This window comes from Spermophilus citellus (genome assembly GCF_964194105.1).
Source record: "Spermophilus citellus genome assembly, chromosome: 18".
Taxonomy (NCBI): Eukaryota; Metazoa; Chordata; class Mammalia; order Rodentia; family Sciuridae; genus Spermophilus; species Spermophilus citellus.
This window is the reverse complement of record NC_138200.1, coordinates 24350405-24375556: the sequence shown is the minus strand read 5'-3', so window position 1 is coordinate 24375556 and position 25152 is coordinate 24350405.

Here is a 25152-nt window from a genome sequence, read left to right as displayed (position 1 = left end):
CATCTATCAATATAGGAGAAAACAGAGTGAAACCTAAAAATTCAAACTGTTACTGCAGAGGAATGCTTCAAGCTATAAGAACGAAATTTGGTGAGTCAAGTGGGAATGGTGTCCTGATCATTACCTCCAAGTATCATCAAGATTGGGTGAAATAACATTTGCTGAGATTTCAGGAAACTCTTAGTTTTTTGAAATCAAGGCAACCCCTTTCAGACGAATTTGGTTTTCATCAGTCTCTGCTTAGGGCTACTTGAATAGGAAACAAACTGTATAGTTACAACTTAGAACTACTTTATTGTGTCAAGTTTCAAGGAGCTAGCACAAACTGTGTTGGATTTAGAGTTCCAAATTCATCTATCAATATAGGAGAAAACAGAGTGAAACCTAAAAATTCAAACTGTTACTGCAGAGGAATGCTTCAAGGTATAAGAACGAAATTTGGTGAGCCAAGTGTGAATGGTGTCCTGATCATTACCTCCAAGTATCATCAAGATTGGGTGAAATAACACTTGCTGAGATTTCAGGAAACTCTTAGTTTTTTGAAATCAAGGCAACCCCTTTCAGACGAATTTGGTTTTCATCAGTCTCTGCTTAGGGCTATTTGAATAGGAAAAAAACAGTACAGACAGAACTTAGAACTAATTTATTGTGTCAAGTTTCAAGGAGCTAGCACAAACTGTGTTGGATTTAGAGTTCCAAATTCATCTATCAATATAGGAGAAAACAGAGTGAAACCTAAAAATTCAAACTGTTACTGCAGAGGAATGCTTCAAGCTATAAGAACGAAATTTGGTGAGTCAAGTGGGAATGGTGTCCTGATCATTACCTCCAAGTATCATCAAGATTGGGTGAAATGACATTTGCTGAGATTTCAGGAAACTCGTAGTTTTTTGGAAGCTAGGCAACCCCCTTCAGACGAATTTGGTTTTCATCAGTCTCATCTTAGGGCTATTTGAATTAGAAACAAACAGTACAGACAGAACTTAGAACTGCTTTATTTTGTCAAGTTTCAAGGAGCTAGCACAAACCGTGTTGGATTTAGAGTTCCAAATTCATCTATCAATATAGGAGAAAACAGAGTGAAACCTAAAAATTCAAACTGTTACTGCAGAGGAATGCTTCAAGCTATAAGAACGAAATTTGGTGAGTCAAGTGGGAATGGTGTCCTGATCATGACCTCCAAGTATCATCAAGATTGGGTGAAATAACATTTGCTGAGATTTCAGGAAACTGGTAGTTTTTTGGAAGCTAGGCAACCCCTTTCAGACCAATTTGGTTTTCATCAGTCTCTGCTTAGGGCTACTTAAAAGGAAACAAAGTGTATACTTAGAACTTAGAACTACTTTATTGTGTCAAGTTTCAAGGAGCTAGCACAAACCTTGTTGGATTTAGAGTTCCAAATTCATCTATCAATATAGGAGAAAACAGAGTGAAACCTAAAAATTCAACCTGTTACTGCAGAGGAATGCTTCAAGCTATAAGAACGAAATTTGGTGAGCCAAGTGTGAATGGTGTCCTGATCATTACCTCCAAGTATCATCAAGATTGGGTGAAATAACACTTGCTGAGTTTTCAGGAAATTCGTAGTTTTTTTGAAGCTAGGCAACCCCTTTCAGACAAATTTGGTTTTCATCAGTCTCTGCTTAGGGCTACTTGAAAGGAAACAAACTGTATACTTAGAACTTAGAACTACTTTATTGTGTCAAGTTTCAAGGAGCTAGCACAAACCGTGTTGGATTTAGAGTTCCAAATTCATCTATCAATATAGGAGAAAACAGAGTGAAACCTAAAAATTCAAACTGTTACTGCAGAGGAATGCTTCAAGCTATAAGAACGAAATTTGGTGAGTCAAGTGGGAATGGTGTACTGATCATTACCTCCAAGTATCATCAAGATTGGGTGAAATGACATTTGCTGAGATTTCAGGAAACTCGTAGTTTTTTGGAAGCTAGGCAACCCCTTTCAGACGAATTTGGTTTTCATCAGTCTCTGCTTAGGGCTATTTGAATTAGAAACAAACAGTACAGACAGAACTTAGAACTGCTTTTTTTGTCAAGTTTCAAGGAGCTAGCAGAAACCGTGTTGGATTTAGAGTTCCAAATTCATCTATCAATATAGGAGAAAACAGAGTGAAACCTAAAAATTCAAACTGTTACTGCAGAGGAATGCTTCAAGATATAAGAACGAAATTTGGTGAGTCAAGTGGGAATGATGTCCTGATCATTACCTCCAAGTATCATCAAGATTGGGTGAAATAACATTTGCTGAGATTTCAGGAAACTCGTAGTTTTTTGGAAGCTAGGCAACCCCTTTCAGACGAATTTGGTTTTCATCAGTCTCTGCTTAGGGCTACTTGAATAGGAAACAAACTGTATAGTTACAACTTAGAACTACTTTATTGTGTAAAGTTTCAAGGAGCTAGCATAAACTGTGTTGGATTTAGAGTTCCAAATTCATCTATCAATATAGGAGAAAACAGAGTGAAACCTAAAAATTCAAACTGTTACTGCAGAGGAATGCTTCAAGCTATAAGAACGAAATTTGGTGAGCCAAGTGGGAATGGTGTCCTGATCATTACTTCCAAGTATTATCAAGATTGGGTGAAATAACATTTGCTGAGATTTCAGGAAACTCGTAGTTTTTTGGAAGCTAGGCAACCCCTTTCGGACCAATTTGGTATTCATCAGTCTCTGCTTAGGGCTACTTGAAAGGAAACAAACTGTATACTTAGAACTTAGAACTACTTTACAGTGTCAAGTTTCAAGGAGCTAGCACAAACCGTGTTGGATTTAGAGTTCCAAATACATCTATCAATATAGGAGAAAACAGAGTGAAACCTAAAAATTCAAACTGTTACTGCAGAGGAATGCTTCAAGCTATAAGAACGAACTTTGGTGAGTCAAGTAGGAATGGTGTACTGATCATTACCTCCAAGTATCATCAAGATTGGGTGAAATGACATTTGCTGAGATTTCAGGAAACTCGTAGTTTTTTGGAAGCTAGGCAACCCCTTTCAGACGAATTTGGTTTTCATCAGTCTCTGCTTAGGGCTATTTGAATTAGAAACAAACAGTACAGACAGAACTTAGAACTGCTTTATTTTGTCAAGTTTCAAGGAGCTAGCAGAAACCGTGTTGGATTTAGAGTTCCAAATTCATCTATCAATATAGGAGAAAACAGAGTGAAACCTAAAAATTCAAACTGTTACTGCAGAGGAATGCTTCAAGCTATAAGAACGAAATTTGGTGAGTCAAGTGGGAATGGTGTACTGATCATTACCTCCAAGTATCATCAAGATTGGGTGAAATGACATTTGCTGAGATTTCAGGAAACTCGTAGTTTTTTGGAAGCTAGGCAACCCCTTTCAGACGAATTTGGTTTTCATCAGTCTCTGCTTAGGGCTATTTGAATTAGAAACAAACAGTACAGACAGAACTTAGAACTGCTTTATTTTGTCAAGTTTCAAGGAGCTAGCAGAAACCGTGTTGGATTTAGAGTTCCAAATTCATCTATCAATATAGGAGAAAACAGAGTGAAACCTAAAAATTCAAACTGTTACTGCAGAGGAATGCTTCAAGATATAAGAACGAAATTTGGTGAGTCAAGTGGGAATGATGTCCTGATCATTACCTCCAAGTATCATCAAGATTGGGTGAAATAACATTTGCTGAGATTTCAGGAAACTCGTAGTTTTTTGGAAGCTAGGCAACCCCTTTCAGACGAATTTGGTTTTCATCAGTCTCTGCTTAGGGCTACTTGAATAGGAAACAAACTGTATAGTTACAACTTAGAACTACTTTATTGTGTAAAGTTTCAAGGAGCTAGCATAAACTGTGTTGGATTTAGAGTTCCAAATTCATCTATCAATATAGGAGAAAACAGAGTGAAACCTAAAAATTCAAACTGTTACTGCAGAGGAATGCTTCAAGCTATAAGAACGAAATTTGGTGAGCCAAGTGGGAATGGTGTCCTGATCATTACTTCCAAGTATTATCAAGATTGGGTGAAATAACATTTGCTGAGATTTCAGGAAACTCGTAGTTTTTTGGAAGCTAGGCAACCCCTTTCGGACCAATTTGGTATTCATCAGTCTCTGCTTAGGGCTACTTGAAAAGAAACAAACTGTATACTTAGAACTTAGAACTACTTTACAGTGTCAAGTTTCAAGGAGCTAGCACAAACCGTGTTGGATTTAGAGTTCCAAATTCATCTATCAATATAGGAGAAAACAGAGTGAAACCTAAAAATTCAAACTGTTACTGCAGAGGAATGCTTCAAGCTATAAGAACGAACTTTGGTGAGTCAAGTAGGAATGGTGTACTGATCATTACCTCCAAGTATCATCAAGATTGGGTGAAATGACATTTGCTGAGATTTCAGGAAACTCGTAGTTTTTTGGAAGCTAGGCAACCCCTTTCAGACGAATTTGGTTTTCATCAGTCTCTGCTTAGGGCTATTTGAATTAGAAACAAACAGTACAGACAGAACTTAGAACTGCTTTATTTTGTCAAGTTTCAAGGAGCTAGCAGAAACCGTGTTGGATTTAGAGTTCCAAATTCATCTATCAATATAGGAGAAAACAGAGTGAAACCTAAAAATTCAAACTGTTACTGCAGAGGAATGCTTCAAGCTATAAGAACGAAATTTGGTGAGTCAAGTGGGAATGGTGTCCTGATCATGACCTCCAAGTATCATCAAGATTGGGTGAAATAACATTTGCTGAGATTTCAGGAAACTCGTAGTTTTTTGGAAGCTAGGCAACCCCTTTCAGACCAATTTGGTTTTCATCAGTCTCTGCTTAGGGCTACTTGAAAGGAAACAAATTGTATACTTAGAACTTAGAACTACTTTATAGTGTCAAGTTTCAAGGAGCTAGCACAAACCGTGTTGGATTTAGAGTTCCAAATTCATCTATCAATATAGGAGAAAACAGAGTGAAACCTAAAAATTCAAACTGTTACTGCAGAGGAATGCTTCAAGCTATAAGAACGAAATTTGGTGAGTCAAGTGGGAATGGTGTACTGATCATTACCTCCAAGTATCATCAAGATTGGGTGAAATGACATTTGCTGAGATTTCAGGAAACTCGTAGTTTTTTGGAAGCTAGGCAACCCCTTTCAGACGAATTTGGTTTTCATCAGTTTCTGCTTAGGGCTATTTGAATTAGAAACAAACAGTACTGACAGAACTTAGAACTGCTTTATTTTGTCAAGTTTGAAGGAGCTAGCAGAAACCCTGTTGGATTTAGAGTTCCAAATTCATCTATCAATATAGGAGAAAACAGAGTGAAACCTAAAAATTCAAACTGTTACTGCAGAGGAATGCTTCAAGCTATAAGAACGAAATTTGGTGAGTCAAGTGGGAATGGTGTCCTGATCATGACCTCCAAGTATCATCAAGATTGGGTGAAATAACATTTGCTGAGATTTCAGGAAACTGGTAGTTTTTTGGAAGCTAGGCAACCCCTTTCAGACCAATTTGGTTTTCATCAGTCTCTGCTTAGGGCTACTTAAAAGGAAACAAACTGTATACTTAGAACTTAGAACTACTTTATTGTGTCAAGTTTCAAGGAGCTAGCACAAACCTTGTTGGATTTAGAGTTCCAAATTCATCTATCAATATAGGAGAAAACAGAGTGAAACCTAAAAATTCAAACTGTTACTGCAGAGGAATGCTTCAAGCTATAAGAACGAAATTTGGTGAGCCAAGTGTGAATGGTGTCCTGATCATTACCTCCAAGTATCATCAAGATTGGGTGAAATAACACTTGCTGAGTTTTCAGGAAACTCGTAGTTTTTTGGAAGCTAGGCAACCCCTTTCAGACCAATTTGGTTTTCATCAGTCTCTGCTTAGGGCTACTTGAAAGGAAACAAACTGTATACTTAGAACTTAGAACTTCTTTATTGTGTCAAGTTTCAAGGAGCTAGCACAAACCGTGTTGGATTTAGAGTTCCAAATTCATCTATCAATATAGGAGAAAACAGAGTGAAACCTAAAAATTCAAACTGTTACTGCAGAGGAATGCTTCAAGCTATAAGAACGAAATTTGGTGAGTCAAGTGGGAATGGTGTACTGATCATTACCTCCAAGTATCATCAAGATTGGGTGAAATGACATTTGCTGAGATTTCAGGAAACTCGTAGTTTTTTGGAAGCTAGGCAACCCCTTTCAGACGAATTTGGTTTTCATCAGTCTCTGCTTAGGGCTATTTGAATTAGAAACAAACAGTACAGACAGAACTTAGAACTGCTTTATTTTGTCAAGTTTCAAGGAGCTAGCAGAAACCGTGTTGGATTTAGAGTTCCAAATTCATCTATCAATATAGGAGAAAACAGAGTGAAACCTAAAAATTCAAACTGTTACTGCAGAGGAATGCTTCAAGCTATAAGAACGAAATTTGGTGAGTCAAGTGGGAATGATGTCCTGATCATTACCTCCAAGTATCATCAAGATTGGGTGAAATAACATTTGCTGAGATTTCAGGAAACTCGTAGTTTTTTGGAAGCTAGGCAACCCCTTTCAGACGAATTTGGTTTTCATCAGTTTCTGCTTAGGGCTATTTGAATTAGAAACAAACAGTACTGACAGAACTTAGAACTGCTTTATTTTGTCAAGTTTGAAGGAGCTAGCAGAAACCCTGTTGGATTTAGAGTTCCAAATTCATCTATCAATATAGGAGAAAACAGAGTGAAACCTAAAAATTCAAACTGTTACTGCAGAGGAATGCTTCAAGCTATAAGAACGAAATTTGGTGAGTCAAGTGGGAATGGTGTCCTGATCATGACCTCCAAGTATCATCAAGATTGGGTGAAATAACATTTGCTGAGATTTCAGGAAACTGGTAGTTTTTTGGAAGCTAGGCAACCCCTTTCAGACCAATTTGGTTTTCATCAGTCTCTGCTTAGGGCTACTTAAAAGGAAACAAACTGTATACTTAGAACTTAGAACTACTTTATTGTGTCAAGTTTCAAGGAGCTAGCACAAACCTTGTTGGATTTAGAGTTCCAAATTCATCTATCAATATAGGAGAAAACAGAGTGAAACCTAAAAATTCAAACTGTTACTGCAGAGGAATGCTTCAAGCTATAAGAACGAAATTTGGTGAGCCAAGTGTGAATGGTGTCCTGATCATTACCTCCAAGTATCATCAAGATTGGGTGAAATAACACTTGCTGAGTTTTCAGGAAACTCGTAGTTTTTTGGAAGCTAGGCAACCCCTTTCAGACCAATTTGGTTTTCATCAGTCTCTGCTTAGGGCTACTTGAAAGGAAACAAACTGTATACTTAGAACTTAGAACTTCTTTATTGTGTCAAGTTTCAAGGAGCTAGCACAAACCGTGTTGGATTTAGAGTTCCAAATTCATCTATCAATATAGGAGAAAACAGAGTGAAACCTAAAAATTCAAACTGTTACTGCAGAGGAATGCTTCAAGCTATAAGAACGAAATTTGGTGAGTCAAGTGGGAATGGTGTACTGATCATTACCTCCAAGTATCATCAAGATTGGGTGAAATGACATTTGCTGAGATTTCAGGAAACTCGTAGTTTTTTGGAAGCTAGGCAACCCCTTTCAGACGAATTTGGTTTTCATCAGTCTCTGCTTAGGGCTATTTGAATTAGAAACAAACAGTACAGACAGAACTTAGAACTGCTTTATTTTGTCAAGTTTCAAGGAGCTAGCAGAAACCGTGTTGGATTTAGAGTTCCAAATTCATCTATCAATATAGGAGAAAACAGAGTGAAACCTAAAAATTCAAACTGTTACTGCAGAGGAATGCTTCAAGCTATAAGAACGAAATTTGGTGAGTCAAGTGGGAATGATGTCCTGATCATTACCTCCAAGTATCATCAAGATTGGGTGAAATAACATTTGCTGAGATTTCAGGAAACTCGTAGTTTTTTGGAAGCTAGGCAACCCCTTTCAGACCAATTTGGTTTTCATCAGTCTCTGCTTAGGGCTACTTGAATAGGAAACAAACTGTATAGTTAGAACTTACAACTACTTTATTGTGTCAAGTTTCAAGGAGCTAGCACAAACCGTGTTGGATTTAGAGTTCCAAATTCATCTATCAATATAGGAGAAAACAGAGTGAAACCTAAAAATTCAAACTGTTACTGCAGAGGAATGCTTCAAGCTATAAGAACGAAATTTGGTGAGTCAAGTGGGAATGGTGTCCTGATCATTAGCTCCAAGTATCATCATGATTGGGTGAAATAACATTTGCTGAGATTTCAGGAAACTCGTAGTTTTTTGGAAGCTAGGCAACCCCTTTCTGACGAAAGTGGTTTTTCTCAGGCTGTGCTTAGGGTTACTTGAATAGGAAACAAACTGTATAGTTAGAAGTTAGAACTACTTTATTGTTTCAAGTTTCAAGAACCTAGCACAAACCGTGTTGGATTTAGAGTTCCAAATTCATCTATCAATATAGGAGAAAACAGAGTGAAACCTAAAAATTCAAACTGTTACTGCAGAGGAATGCTTCAAGCTATAAGAACGAAATTTGGTGAGTCAAGTGGGAATGGTGTCCTGATCATTACCTCCAAGTATCATGAAGATTGGGTGAAATAACATTTGCTGAGATTTCAGGAAACTCTTAGTTTTTTGAAATCAAGGCAACCCCTTTCAGACGAATTTGGTTTTCATCAGTCTCTGCTTAGGGCTACTTGAATAGGAAACAAACTGTATAGTTACAACTTACAACTACTTTATTGTGTCAAGTTTCAAGGAGCTAGCACAAACTGTGTTGGATTTAGAGTTCCAAATTCATCTATCAATATAGGAGAAAACAGAGTGAAACCTAAAAATTCAAACTGTTACTGCAGAGGAATGCTTCAAGCTATAAGAACGAAATTTGGTGAGTCAAGTGGGAATGATGTCCTGATCATTACCTCCAAGTATCATCAAGATTGGGTGAAATAACATTTGCTGAGATTTCAGGAAACTCGTAGTTTTTTGGAAGCTAGGCAACCCCTTTCAGACGAATTTGGTTTTCATCAGTCTCTGCTTAGGGCTACTTGAATAGGAAACAAACTGTATAGTTACAACTTAGAACTACTTTATTGTGTAAAGTTTCAAGGAGCTAGCATAAACTGTGTTGGATTTAGAGTTCCAAATTCATCTATCAATATAGGAGAAAACAGATGAAACCTAAAAATTCAAACTGTTACTGCAGAGGAATGCTTCAAGCTATAAGAACGAAATTTGGTGAGCCAAGTGGGAATGGTGTCCTGATCATTACTTCCAAGTATCATCAAGATTGGGTGAAATAACATTTGCTGAGATTTCAGGAAACTCGTAGTTTTTTGGAAGCTAGGCAACCCCTTTCAGACCAATTTGGTTTTCATCAGTCTCTGCTTAGGGCTACTTGAAAGGAAACAAACTGTATACTTAGAACTTAGAACTACTTTATAGTGTCAAGTTTCAAGGAGCTAGCACAAACCGTGTTGGATTTAGAGTTCCAAATTCATCTATCAATATAGGAGAAAACAGAGTGAAACCTAAAAATTCCAACTGTTACTGCAGAGGAATGCTTCAAGCTATAAGAACGAACTTTGGTGAGTCAAGTGGGAATGGTGTACTGATCATTACCTCCAAGTATCATCAAGATTGGGTGAAATGACATTTGCTGAGATTTCAGGAAACTCGTAGTTTTTTGGAAGCTAGGCAACCCCTTTCAGACGAATTTGGTTTTCATCAGTCTCTGCTTAGGGCTATTTGAATTAGAAACAAACAGTACAGACAGAACTTAGAACTGCTTTATTTTGTCAAGTTTCAAGGAGCTAGCAGAAACCGTGTTGGATTTAGAGTTCCAAATTCATCTATCAATATAGGAGAAAACAGAGTGAAACCTAAAAATTCAAACTGTTACTGCAGAGGAATGCTTCAAGCTATAAGAACGAAATTTGGTGAGCCAAGTGGGAATGGTGTCCTGATCATTACTTCCAAGTATTATCAAGATTGGGTGAAATAACATTTGCTGAGATTTCAGGAAACTCGTAGTTTTTTGGAAGCTAGGCAACCCCTTTCGGACCAATTTGGTATTCATCAGTCTCTGCTTAGGGCTACTTGAAAGGAAACAAACTGTATACTTAGAACTTAGAACTACTTTACAGTGTCAAGTTTCAAGGAGCTAGCACAAACCGTGTTGGATTTAGAGTTCCAAATTCATCTATCAATATAGGAGAAAACAGAGTGAAACCTAAAAATTCAAACTGTTACTGCAGAGGAATGCTTCAAGCTATAAGAACGAACTTTGGTGAGTCAAGTAGGAATGGTGTACTGATCATTACCTCCAAGTATCATCAAGATTGGGTGAAATGACATTTGCTGAGATTTCAGGAAACTCGTAGTTTTTTGGAAGCTAGGCAACCCCTTTCAGACGAATTTGGTTTTCATCAGTCTCTGCTTAGGGCTATTTGAATTAGAAACAAACAGTACAGACAGAACTTAGAACTGCTTTATTTTGTCAAGTTTCAAGGAGCTAGCAGAAACCGTGTTGGATTTAGAGTTCCAAATTCATCTATCAATATAGGAGAAAACAGAGTGAAACCTAAAAATTCAAACTGTTACTGCAGAGGAATGCTTCAAGCTATAAGAACGAAATTTGGTGAGTCAAGTGGGAATGGTGTCCTGATCATGACCTCCAAGTATCATCAAGATTGGGTGAAATAACATTTGCTGAGATTTCAGGAAACTCGTAGTTTTTTGGAAGCTAGGCAACCCCTTTCAGACCAATTTGGTTTTCATCAGTCTCTGCTTAGGGCTACTTGAAAGGAAACAAATTGTATACTTAGAACTTAGAACTACTTTATAGTGTCAAGTTTCAAGGAGCTAGCACAAACCGTGTTGGATTTAGAGTTCCAAATTCATCTATCAATATAGGAGAAAACAGAGTGAAACCTAAAAATTCAAACTGTTACTGCAGAGGAATGCTTCAAGCTATAAGAACGAAATTTGGTGAGTCAAGTGGGAATGGTGTACTGATCATTACCTCCAAGTATCATCAAGATTGGGTGAAATGACATTTGCTGAGATTTCAGGAAACTCGTAGTTTTTTGGAAGCTAGGCAACCCCTTTCAGACGAATTTGGTTTTCATCAGTTTCTGCTTAGGGCTATTTGAATTAGAAACAAACAGTACTGACAGAACTTAGAACTGCTTTATTTTGTCAAGTTTGAAAGAGCTAGCAGAAACCCTGTTGGATTTAGAGTTCCAAATTCATCTATCAATATAGGAGAAAACAGAGTGAAACCTAAAAATTCAAACTGTTACTGCAGAGGAATGCTTCAAGCTATAAGAACGAAATTTGGTGAGTCAAGTGGGAATGGTGTCCTGATCATGACCTCCAAGTATCATCAAGATTGGGTGAAATAACATTTGCTGAGATTTCAGGAAACTGGTAGTTTTTTGGAAGCTAGGCAACCCCTTTCAGACCAATTTGGTTTTCATCAGTCTCTGCTTAGGGCTACTTAAAAGGAAACAAACTGTATACTTAGAACTTAGAACTACTTTATTGTGTCAAGTTTCAAGGAGCTAGCACAAACCTTGTTGGATTTAGAGTTCCAAATTCATCTATCAATATAGGAGAAAACAGAGTGAAACCTAAAAATTCAAACTGTTACTGCAGAGGAATGCTTCAAGCTATAAGAACGAAATTTGGTGAGCCAAGTGTGAATGGTGTCCTGATCATTACCTCCAAGTATCATCAAGATTGGGTGAAATAACACTTGCTGAGTTTTCAGGAAACTCGTAGTTTTTTGGAAGCTAGGCAACCCCTTTCAGACCAATTTGGTTTTCATCAGTCTCTGCTTAGGGCTACTTGAAAGGAAACAAACTGTATACTTAGAACTTAGAACTTCTTTATTGTGTCAAGTTTCAAGGAGCTAGCACAAACCGTGTTGGATTTAGAGTTCCAAATTCATCTATCAATATAGGAGAAAACAGAGTGAAACCTAAAAATTCAAACTGTTACTGCAGAGGAATGCTTCAAGCTATAAGAACGAAATTTGGTGAGTCAAGTGGGAATGGTGTACTGATCATTACCTCCAAGTATCATCAAGATTGGGTGAAATGACATTTGCTGAGATTTCAGGAAACTCGTAGTTTTTTGGAAGCTAGGCAACCCCTTTCAGACGAATTTGGTTTTCATCAGTCTCTGCTTAGGGCTATTTGAATTAGAAACAAACAGTACAGACAGAACTTAGAACTGCTTTATTTTGTCAAGTTTCAAGGAGCTAGCAGAAACCGTGTTGGATTTAGAGTTCCAAATTCATCTATCAATATAGGAGAAAACAGAGTGAAACCTAAAAATTCAAACTGTTACTGCAGAGGAATGCTTCAAGCTATAAGAACGAAATTTGGTGAGTCAAGTGGGAATGATGTCCTGATCATTACCTCCAAGTATCATCAAGATTGGGTGAAATAACATTTGCTGAGATTTCAGGAAACTCGTAGTTTTTTGGAAGCTAGGCAACCCCTTTCAGACCAATTTGGTTTTCATCAGTCTCTGCTTAGGGCTACTTGAATAGGAAACAAACTGTATAGTTAGAACTTACAACTACTTTATTGTGTCAAGTTTCAAGGAGCTAGCACAAACCGTGTTGGATTTAGAGTTCCAAATTCATCTATCAATATAGGAGAAAACAGAGTGAAACCTAAAAATTCAAACTGTTACTGCAGAGGAATGCTTCAAGCTATAAGAACGAAATTTGGTGAGTCAAGTGGGAATGGTGTCCTGATCATTAGCTCCAAGTATCATCATGATTGGGTGAAATAACATTTGCTGAGATTTCAGGAAACTCGTAGTTTTTTGGAAGCTAGGCAACCCCTTTCTGACGAAAGTGGTTTTTCTCAGGCTGTGCTTAGGGTTACTTGAATAGGAAACAAACTGTATAGTTAGAAGTTAGAACTACTTTATTGTTTCAAGTTTCAAGAACCTAGCACAAACCGTGTTGGATTTAGAGTTCCAAATTCATCTATCAATATAGGAGAAAACAGAGTGAAACCTAAAAATTCAAACTGTTACTGCAGAGGAATGCTTCAAGCTATAAGAACGAAATTTGGTGAGTCAAGTGGGAATGGTGTCCTGATCATTACCTCCAAGTATCATGAAGATTGGGTGAAATAACATTTGCTGAGATTTCAGGAAACTCTTAGTTTTTTGAAATCAAGGCAACCCCTTTCAGACGAATTTGGTTTTCATCAGTCTCTGCTTAGGGCTACTTGAATAGGAAACAAACTGTATAGTTACAACTTACAACTACTTTATTGTGTCAAGTTTCAAGGAGCTAGCACAAACTGTGTTGGATTTAGAGTTCCAAATTCATCTATCAATATAGGAGAAAACAGAGTGAAACCTAAAAATTCAAACTGTTACTGCAGAGGAATGCTTCAAGCTATAAGAACGAAATTTGGTGAGTCAAGTGGGAATGATGTCCTGATCATTACCTCCAAGTATCATCAAGATTGGGTGAAATAACATTTGCTGAGATTTCAGGAAACTCGTAGTTTTTTGGAAGCTAGGCAACCCCTTTCAGACGAATTTGGTTTTCATCAGTCTCTGCTTAGGGCTACTTGAATAGGAAACAAACTGTATAGTTACAACTTAGAACTACTTTATTGTGTAAAGTTTCAAGGAGCTAGCATAAACTGTGTTGGATTTAGAGTTCCAAATTCATCTATCAATATAGGAGAAAACAGAGTGAAACCTAAAAATTCAAACTGTTACTGCAGAGGAATGCTTCAAGCTATAAGAACGAAATTTGGTGAGCCAAGTGGGAATGGTGTCCTGATCATTACTTCCAAGTATCATCAAGATTGGGTGAAATAACATTTGCTGAGATTTCAGGAAACTCGTAGTTTTTTGGAAGCTAGGCAACCCCTTTCAGACCAATTTGGTTTTCATCAGTCTCTGCTTAGGGCTACTTGAAAGGAAACAAACTGTATACTTAGAACTTAGAACTACTTTATAGTGTCAAGTTTCAAGGAGCTAGCACAAACCGTGTTGGATTTAGAGTTCCAAATTCATCTATCAATATAGGAGAAAACAGAGTGAAACCTAAAAATTCAAACTGTTACTGCAGAGGAATGCTTCAAGCTATAAGAACGAACTTTGGTGAGTCAAGTGGGAATGGTGTACTGATCATTACCTCCAAGTATCATCAAGATTGGGTGAAATGACATTTGCTGAGATTTCAGGAAACTCGTAGTTTTTTGGAAGCTAGGCAACCCCTTTCAGACGAATTTGGTTTTCATCAGTCTCTGCTTAGGGCTATTTGAATTAGAAACAAACAGTACAGACAGAACTTAGAACTGCTTTATTTTGTCAAGTTTCAAGGAGCTAGCAGAAACCGTGTTGGATTTAGAGTTCCAAATTCATCTATCAATATAGGAGAAAACAGAGTGAAACCTAAAAATTCAAACTGTTACTGCAGAGGAATGCTTCAAGCTATAAGAACGAAATTTGGTGAGTCAAGTGGGAATGGTGTCCTGAAGATGACCTCCAAGTATCATCAAGATTGGGTGAAATAACATTTGCTGAGATTTCAGGAAACTCGTAGTTTTTTGGAAGCTAGGCAACCCCTTTCAGACCAATTTGGTTTTCATCAGTCTCTGCTTAGGGCTACTTGAAAGGAAACAAATTGTATACTTAGAACTTAGAACTACTTTATAGTGTCAAGTTTCAAGGAGCTAGCACAAACCGTGTTGGATTTAGAGTTCCAAATTCATCTATCAATATAGGAGAAAACAGAGTGAAACCTAAAAATTCAAACTGTTACTGCAGAGGAATGCTTCAAGCTATAAGAACGAAATTTGGTGAGTCAAGTGGGAATGGTGTACTGATCATTACCTCCAAGTATCATCAAGATTGGGTGAAATGACATTTGCTGAGATTTCAGGAAACTCGTAGTTTTTTGGAAGCTAGGCAACCCCTTTCAGACGAATTTGGTTTTCATCAGTTTCTGCTTAGGGCTATTTGAATTAGAAACAAACAGTACTGACAGAACTTAGAACTGCTTTATTTTGTCAAGTTTCAAGGAGCTAGCAGAAACCCTGTTGGATTTAGAGTTCCAAATTCATCTATCAATATAGGAGAAAACAGAGTGAAACCTAAAAATTCAAACTGTTACTGCAGAGGAATGCTTCAAGCTATAAGAACGAAATTTGGTGAGTCAAGTGGGAATGGTGTCCTGATCATGACCTCCAAGTATCATCAAGATTGGGTGAAATAACATTTGCTGAGATTTCAGGAAACTGGTAGTTTTTTGGAAGCTAGGCAACCCCTTTCAGACCAATTTGGTTTTCATCAGTCTCTGCTTAGGGCTACTTAAAAGGAAACAAACTGTATACTTAGAACTTTGAACTACTTTATTGTGTCAAGTTTCAAGGAGCTAGCACAAACCTTGTTGGATTTAGAGTTCCAAATTCATCTATCAATATAGGAGAAAACAGAGTGAAACCTAAAAATTCAAACTGTTACTGCAGAGGAATGCTTCAAGCTATAAGAACGAAATTTGGTGAGCCAAGTGTGAATGGTGTCCTGATCATTACCTCCAAGTATCATCAAGATTGGGTGAAATAACACTTGCTGAGTTTTCAGGAAACTCGTAGTTTTTTGGAAGCTAGGCAACCCCTTTCAGACCAATTTGGTTTTCATCAGTCTCTGCTTAGGGCTACTTGAAAGGAAACAAACTGTATACTTAGAACTTAGAACTACTTTATTGTGTCAAGTTTCAAGGAGCTAGCACAAACCGTGTTGGATTTAGAGTTCCAAATTCATCTATCAATATAGGAGAAAACAGAGTGAAACCTAAAAATTCAAACTGTTACTGCAGAGGAATGCTTCAAGCTATAAGAACGAAATTTGGTGAGTCAAGTGGGAATGGTGTACTGATCATTACCTCCAAGTATCATCAAGATTGGGTGAAATGACATTTGCTGAGATTTCAGGAAACTCGTAGTTTTTTGGAAGCTAGGCAACCCCTTTCAGACGAATTTGGTTTTCATCAGTCTCTGCTTAGGGCTATTTGAATTAGAAACAAACAGTACAGACAGAACTTAGAACTGCTTTATTTTGTCAAGTTTCAAGGAGCTAGGAGAAACCGTGTTGGATTTAGAGTTCCAAATTCATCTATCAATATAGGAGAAAACAGAGTGAAACCTAAAAATTCAAACTGTTACTGCAGAGGAATGCTTCAAGTTATAAGAACGAAATTTGGTGAGTCAAGTGGGAATGATGTCCTGATCATTACCTCCAAGTATCATCAAGATTGGGTGAAATAACATTTGCTGAGATTTCAGGAAACTCGTAGTTTTTTGGAAGCTAGGCAACCCCTTTCAGACCAATTTGGTTTTCATCAGTCTCTGCTTAGGGCTACTTGAATAGGAAACAAACTGTATAGTTAGAACTTACAACTACTTTATTGTGTCAAGTTTCAAGGAGCTAGCACAAACCGTGTTGGATTTAGAGTTCCAAATTCATCTATCAATATAGGAGAAAACAGAGTGAAACCTAAAAATTCAAACTGTTACTGCAGAGGAATGCTTCAAGCTATAAGAACGAAATTTGGTGAGTCAAGTGGGAATGGTGTCCTGATCATTAGCTCCAAGTATCATCATGATTGGGTGAAATAACATTTGCTGAGATTTCAGGAAACTCGTAGTTTTTTGGAAGCTAGGCAACCCCTTTCTGACGAAAGTGGTTTTTCTCAGGCTGTGCTTAGGGTTACTTGAATAGGAAACAAACTGTATAGTTAGAAGTTAGAACTACTTTATTGTTTCAAGTTTCAAGAACCTAGCACAAACCGTGTTGGATTTAGAGTTCCAAATTCATCTATCAATATAGGAGAAAACAGAGTGAAACCTAAAAATTCAAACTGTTACTGCAGAGGAATGCTTCAAGCTATAAGAACGAAATTTGGTGAGTCAAGTGGGAATGGTGTCCTGATCATTACCTCCAAGTATCATGAAGATTGGGTGAAATAACATTTGCTGAGATTTCAGGAAACTCTTAGTTTTTTGAAATCAAGGCAACCCCTTTCAGACGAATTTGGTTTTCATCAGTCTCTGCTTAGGGCTACTTGAATAGGAAACAAACTGTATAGTTACAACTTACAACTACTTTATTGTGTCAAGTTTCAAGGAGCTAGCACAAACTGTGTTGGATTTAGAGTTCCAAATTCATCTATCAATATAGGAGAAAACAGAGTGAAACCTAAAAATTCAAACTGTTACTGCAGAGGAATGCTTCAAGCTATAAGAACGAAATTTGTTGAGCCAAGTGTGAATGGTGTCCTGATCATTACCTCCAAGTATCATCATGATTGGGTGAAATAACACTTGCTGAGATTTCAGGAAACTCGTAGTTTTTTGGAAGCTAGGCAACCCCTTTCAGACCAATTTGGTTTTCATCAGTCTCTGCTTAGGGCTATTTGAATAGGAAAAAAACAGTACAGACAGAACTTAGAACTACTTTATTGTGTCAAGTTTTAAGGAGCTAGCACAAACTATGTTGGATTTAGAGTTCAAAATTCATCTATCAATATAGGAGAAAACAGAGTGAAACCTAAAAATTCAAACTGTTACTGCAGAGGAATGCTTCAAGCTATAAGAACGAAATTTGGTGAGTCAAGTGGGAATGGTGTACTGATCATTACCTCCAAGTATCATCAAGATTGGGTGAAATGACATTTGCTGAGATTTCAGGAAACTCGTAGTTTTTTGGAAGCTAGGCAACCCCTTTCAGACGAATTTGGTTTTCATCAGTCTCTGCTTAGGGCTATTTGAATTAGAAACAAACAGTACAGACAGAACTTAGAACTGCTTTATTTTGTCAAGTTTCAAGGAGCTAGCAGAAACCGTGTTGGATTTAGAGTTCCAAATTCATCTATCAATATAGGAGAAAACAGAGTGAAACCTAAAAATTCAAACTGTTACTGCAGAGGAATGCTTCAAGCTATAAGAACGAAATTTGGTGAGTCAAGTGGGAATGATGTCCTGATCATTACCTCCAAGTATCATCAAGATTGGGTGAAATAACATTTGCTGAGATTTCAGGAAACTCGTAGTTTTTTGGAAGCTAGGCAACCCCTTTCAGACCAATTTGGTTTTCATCAGTCTCTGCTTAGGGCTACTTGAAAGGAAACAAACTGTATACTTAGAACTTAGAACTACTTTATAGTGTCAAGTTTCAAGGAGCTAGCACAAACCGTGTTGGATTTAGAGTTCCAAATTCATCTATCAATATAGGAGAAAACAGAGTGAAACCTAAAAATTCAAACTGTTACTGCAGAGGAATGCTTCAAGCTATAAGAACGAAATTTGGTGAGTCAAGTGGGAATGGTGTACTGATCATTACCTCCAAGTATCATCAAGATTGGGTGAAATGACATTTGCTGATATTTCAGGAAACTCGTAGTTTTTTGGAAGCTAGGCAACCCCTTTCAGACCAATTTGGCTTTCATCAGTCTCTGCTTAGGGCTACTTGAAAGGAAACAAACTGTATACTTAGAACTTAGAACTACTTTATTGTGTCAAGTTTCAAGGAGCTAGCACAAACCGTGTTGGATTTAGAGTTCCAAATTCATCTATCAATATAGGAGAAAACAGAGTGAAACCTAAAAATTCAAACTGTTACTGCAGAGGAATGCTTCAAGCTATAAGAACGAAATTTGGTGAGTCAAGTGGGAATGGTGTACTGATCATTACCTCCAAGTATCATCAAGATTGGGTGAAATAACATTTGCTGAGATTTCAGGAAACTCTTAGTTTTTTGAAATCAAGGCAACCCCTTTCAGACGAATTTGGTTTTCATCAGTCTCTGCTTAGGGCTACTTGAATAGGAAACAAACTGTATAGTTACAACTTACAACTACTTTATTGTGTCAAGTTTCAAGGAGCTAGCACAAACTGTGTTGGATTTAGAGTTCCAAATTCATCTATCAATATAGGAGAAAACAGAGTGAAACCTAAAAATTCAAACTGTTACTGCAGAGGAATGCTTCAAGCTATAAGAACGAAATTTGGTGAGCCAAGTGTGAATGGTGTCCTGATCATTACCTCCAAGTATCATCAAGATTGGGTGAAATAACACTTGCTGAGATTTCAGGAAACTCGTAGTTTTTTGGAAGCTAGGCAACCCCTTTCAGACCAATTTGGTTTTCATCAGTCTCTGCTTAGGGCTATTTGAATAGGAAAAAAACAGTACAGACAGAACTTAGAACTACTTTATTGTGTCAAGTTTTAAGGAGCTAGCACAAACTATGTTGGATTTAGAGTTCAAAATTCATCTATCAATATAGGAGAAAACAGAGTGAAACCTAAAAATTCAAACTGTTACTGCAGAGGAATGCTTCAAGCTATAAGAACGAAATTTGGTGAGTCAAGTGGGAATGGTGTACTGATCATTACCTCCAAGTATCAACAAGATTGGGTGAAATGACATTTGCTGAGATTTCAGGAAACTCGTAGTTTTTTGGAAGCTAGGCAACCCCTTTCAGACCAATTTGGTTTTCATCAGTCTCTGCTTAGGGCTACTTGAAAGGAAACAAACTGTATACTTAGAACTTAGAACTACTTTATTGTGTCAAGTTTCAAGGATCTAGCACAAACCGTGTTGGATTTAGAGTTCCAAATTCATCTATCAATATAGGAGAAAACAGAGTGAAACCTAAAAATTCAAACTGTTATTGCAGAGGAATGCTTCAAGCTATAAGAACGAAATTTGGTGAGTCAAGTGGGAATGGTGTACTGATCATTACCTCCAAGTATCATCAAGATTGGGTGAAATGACATTTGCTGAGATTTCAGGAAACTCGTAGTTTTTTGGAAGCTAGGCAACCCCTTTCAGACCAATTTGGTTTTCATCAGTCTCTGCTTAGGGCTACTTGAATAGGAAACAAACTGTATAGTTGGAACTTAGAACTACTTTATTGTGTCAAGTTTCAAGGACCTAGCACAAACCGTGTTGGATTTAGAGTTCCAAATTCATCTATCAATATAGGAGAAAACAGAGTGAAACCTAAAAATTCAAACTGTTACTGCAGAGGAATGCTTCAAGCAATAAGAACTAAATTTGGTGAGTCAAGTGGGAATGGTGTCCTGATCATTACCTCCAAGTATCATCAAGACTGGGTGAAATAACTTTTGCTGAGATTTCAGGAAACTCTTAGTTTTTTGAAATCAAGGCAACCCCTTTCAGACGAATTTGGTTTTCATCAGTCTCTGCTTAGGGCAACTTGAATAGGAAACAAACTGTATAGTTACAACTTAGAACTACTTTATTGTGTCAAGTTTCAAGGAGCTAGCACAAACTGTGTTGGATTTAGAGTTCCAAATTCATCTATCAATATAGGAGAAAACAGAGTGAAACCTAAAAATTCAAACTGTTACTGCAGAGGAATGCTTCAAGCTATAAGAACGAAATTTGGTGAGCCAAGTGGGAATGGTGTCCTGATCATTACCTCCAAGTATCATCAAGATTGGGTGAAATAACATTTGCTGAGATTTCAGGAAACTCTTAGTTTTTTGAAATCAAGGCAACCCCTTTCAGACGAATTTGGTTTTCATCAGTCTCTGCTTAGGGCTACTTGAATAGGAAACAAACTGTATAGTTACAACTTAGAACTACTTTATTGTGTCAAGTTTCAAGGAGCTAGCACAAACTGTGTTGGATTTAGAGTTCCAAATTCATCTATCAATATAGGAGAAAACAGAGTGAAACCTAAAAATTCAAACTGTTACTACAGAGGAATGCTTCAAGGTATGAGAACGAAATTTGGTGAGCCAAGTGGGAATGGTGTCCTGATCATTACCTCCAAGTATCATCAAGATTGGGTGAAATAACATTTGCTGAGATTTCAGGAAACTCGTAGTTTTTTGGAAGCTAGGCAACCCCTTTCAGACCAATTTGGTTTTCATCAGTCTCTGCTTAGGGCTACTTAAAAGGAAAAAACTGTATAGTTAGAACTTAGAACTACTTTATTGTGTCAAGTTTCAAGGAGCTAGCACAAACCTTGTTGGATTTAGAGTTCCAAATTCATCTATCAATATAGGAGAAAACAGAGTGAAACCTAAAAATTCAAACTGTTACTGCAGAGGAATGCTTCAAGCTATAAGAACGAAATTTGGTGAGTCAAGTGGGAATGGTGTACTGATCATTACCTCCAAGTATCATCAAGATTGGGTGAAATGACATTTGCTGAGATTTCAGGAAACTCGTAGTTTTTTGGAAGCTAGGCAACCCCTTTCAGAGGAATTTGGTTTTCATCAGTCTCTGCTTAGGGCTATTTGAATTAGAAACAAACAGTACAGACAGAACTTAGAACTGCTTTATTTTGTCAAGTTTCAAGGAGCTAGCAGAAACCGTGTTGGATTTAGAGTTCCAAATTCATCTATCAATATAGGAGAAAACAGAGTGAAACCTAAAAATTCAAACTGTTACTGCAGAGGAATGCTTCAAGCTATAAGAACGAAATTTGGTGAGTCAAGTGGGAATGGTGTCCTGATCATTACCTACAAGTATCATCAAGATTGGGTGAAATAACATTTGCTGAGATTTCAGGAAACTCGTAGTTTTTTGGAAGGTAGGCAACCCCTTTCAGACCAATTTGTTTTTCATCAGTCTCTGCTTAGGGCTACTTGAATAGGAAACAAACTGTATAGTTAGAACTTAGAACTACTTTATTGTGTCAAGTTTCAAGGAGCTAGCACAAACCGTGTTGGATTTAGAGTTCCAAATTCATCTATCAATATAGGAGAAAACAGAGTGAAACCTAAAAATTCAAACTGTTACTGCAGAGGAATGCTTCAAGCTATAAGAACGAAATTTGGTGAGTCAAGTGGGAATGGTGTCCTGATCATTAGCTCCAAGTATCATCAAGATTGGGTGAAATAACATTTGCTGAGATTTCAGGAAACTCGTAGTTTTTTGGAAGCTAGGCAACCCCTTTCAGAGGAATTTGGTTTTCATCAGTCTCTGCTTAGGGCTATTTGAATAGGAAACAAACTGTATAGTTTGACCTTAGAACTACTTTATTGTGTCAAGTTTCAAGGAGCTAGCACAAACCGTGTTGGATTTAGAGTTCCAAATTCATCTATCAATATAGGAGAAAACAGAGTGAAACCTAAAAATTCAAACTGTTAGTGCAGAGGAATGCTTCAAGCTATAAGAACGAAATTTGGTGAGTCAAGTGGGAATGGTGTACTGATCATTACCTCCAAGTATCATCAAGATTGGGTGAAATGACATTTGCTGAGATTTCAGGAAACTCGTAGTTTTTTGGAAGCTAGGCAACCCCTTTCAGACCAATTTGGTTTTCATCAGTCTCTGCTTAGGGCTACTTGAATAGGAAACAAACTGTATAGTTACAACTTAGAACTACTTTATTGTGTCAAGTTTCAAGGAGCTAGCACAAACTGTGTTGGATTTAGAGTTCCAAATTCATCTGTCAATATAGGAGAAAACAGAGTGAAACCTAAAAATTCAAACTGTTACTGCAGAGGAATGCTTCAAGCTATAAGAACGAAATTTGGTGAGCCAAGTGGGAATGGTGTCCTGATCATTACCTCCAAGTATCATCAAGATTGGGTGAAATGACATTTGCTGAGATTTCAGGAAACTCTTAGTTTTTTGAAATCAAGGCAACCCCTTTCCGACGAATTTGGTTTTCATCAGTCTCTGCTTAGGGCTACTTGAATAGGAAACAAACTGTATAGTTACAACTTAGAACTACTTTATTGTGTCAAGTTTCAAGGAGCTAGCACAAACTGTGTTGGATTTAGAGTTCCAAATTCATCTATCAATATAGGAGAAAACAGAGTGAAACCTAAAAATTCAAACTGTTACTGCAGAGGAATGCTTCAAGCTATAAGAATGAAAATTGTTGAGCCAAGTGGGAATGGTGTCCTGATCATTACCTCCAAGTATCATCAAGATTGGGTGAAATAACATTTGCTGAGATTTCAGGAAACTCGTAGTTTTTTTGAAGCTAGGCAACCCCTTGCAGACCAATTTGGTTTTCATCAGTCTCTGCTTAGGGCTACTTGAAAGGAAACAAACTGTATACTTAGAACTTAGGACTACTTTATTGTGTCAAGTTTCAAGGAGCTAGCACAAACCGTGTTGGATTTAGAGTTCCAAATTCATCTATCAATATAGGAGAAAACAGAGTGAAACCTAAAAATTCAAACTGTTACTGCAGAGGAATGCTTCAAGCTATAAGAACGGAATTTGGTGAGTCAAGTGGGAATGGTGTACTGATCATTACCTCCAAGTATCATCAAGATTGGGTGAAATGATATTTGCTGAGATTTCAGGAAACTCGTAGTTTTTTGGAAGCTAGGCAACCCCTTTCAGACGAATTTGGTTTTCATCAGTCTCTGCTTAGGGCTATTTGAATTAGAAACAAACAGTACAGACAGAACTTAGAACTGCTTTATTTTGTCAAGTTTCAAGGAGCTAGCAGAAACCCTGTTGGATTTAGAGTTCCAAATTCATCTATCAATATAGGAGAAAACAGAGTGAAACCTAAAAATTCAAACTGTTACTGCAGAGGAATGCTTCAAGGTATAAGAACGAAATTTGGTGAGTCAAGTGGGAATGGTGTCCTGATCATTACCTACAAGTATCATCAAGATTGGGTGAAATAACATTTGCTGAGATTTCAGGAAACTCGTAGTTTTTTGGAAGCTAGGCAACCCCTTTCATACCAATTTGGTTTTCATCAGTCTCTGCTTAGGGCTACTTGAATAGGAAACAAACTGTATAGTTAGAACTTACAACTACTTTATTGTGTCAAGTTTCAAGGAGCTAGCACAAACCGTGTTGGATTTAGAGTTCCAAATTCATCTATCAATATAGGAGAAAACAGAGTGAAACCTAAAAATTCAAACTGTTACTGCAGAGGAATGCTTCAAGCTATAAGAACGAAATTTGGTGAGTCAAGTGGGAATGGTGTCCTGATCATTAGCTCCAAGTATCATCAAGATTGGGTGAAATGACATTTGCTGAGATTTCAGGAAACTCGTAGTTTTTTGGAAGCTAGGCAACCCCTTTAAGACCAATTTGGTTTTCATCAGTCTCTGCTTAGGGCTACTTGAATAGGAAACAAACTGTATAGTTAGAACTTAGAACTACTTTATTGTGTCAAGTTTCAAGGACCTAGCACAAACCGTGTTGGATTTAGAGTTCCAAATTCATCTATCAATATAGGAGAAAACAGAGTGAAACCTAAAAATTCAAACTGTTACTGCAGAGGAATGCTTCAAGCTATAAGAACGAAATTTGGTGAGTCAAGTGGGAATGGTGTACTGATCATTACCTCCAAGTATCATCAAGATTGGGTGAAATAACATTTGCTGAGATTTCAGGAAACTCTTAGTTTTTTGAAATCAAGGCAACCCCTTTCAGACGAATTTGGTTTTCATCAGTCTCTGCTTAGGGCTACTTGAATAGGAAACAAACTGTATAGTTACAACTTAGAACTACTTTATTGTGTCAAGTTTCAAGGAGCTAGCACAAACTGTGTTGGATTTAGAGTTCCAAATTCATCTATCAATATAGGAGAAAACAGAGTGAAACCTAAAAATTCAAACTGTTACTGCAGAGGAATGCTTCAAGCTATAAGAATGAAATTTGGTGAGCCAAGTGGGAATGGTGTCCTGATCATTACCTCCAAGTATCATCAAGATTGGGTGAAATAACATTTGCTGAGATTTCAGGAAACTCGTAGTTTTTTGGAAGCAAGGCAACCCCTTGCAGACCAATTTGGTTTTCATCAGTCTCTGCTTAGGGCTACTTGAAAGGAAACAAGCTGTATACTTAGAACTTAGAACTGCTTTATTTTGTCAAGTTTCAAGGAGCTAGCAGAAACCGTGTTGGATTTAGAGTTCCAAATTCATCTATCAATATAGGAGAAAACAGAGTGAAACCTAAAAATTCAAACTGTTACTGCAGAGGAATGCTTCAAGCTATAAGAACGAAATTTGGTGAGTCAAGTGGGAATGGTGTCCTGATCATTACCTACAAGTATCATCAAGATTGGGTGAAATAACATTTGCTGAGATTTCAGGAAACTCGTAGTTTTTTGGAAGGTAGGCAACCCCTTTCAGACCAATTTGTTTTTCATCAGTCTCTGCTTAGGGCTACTTGAATAG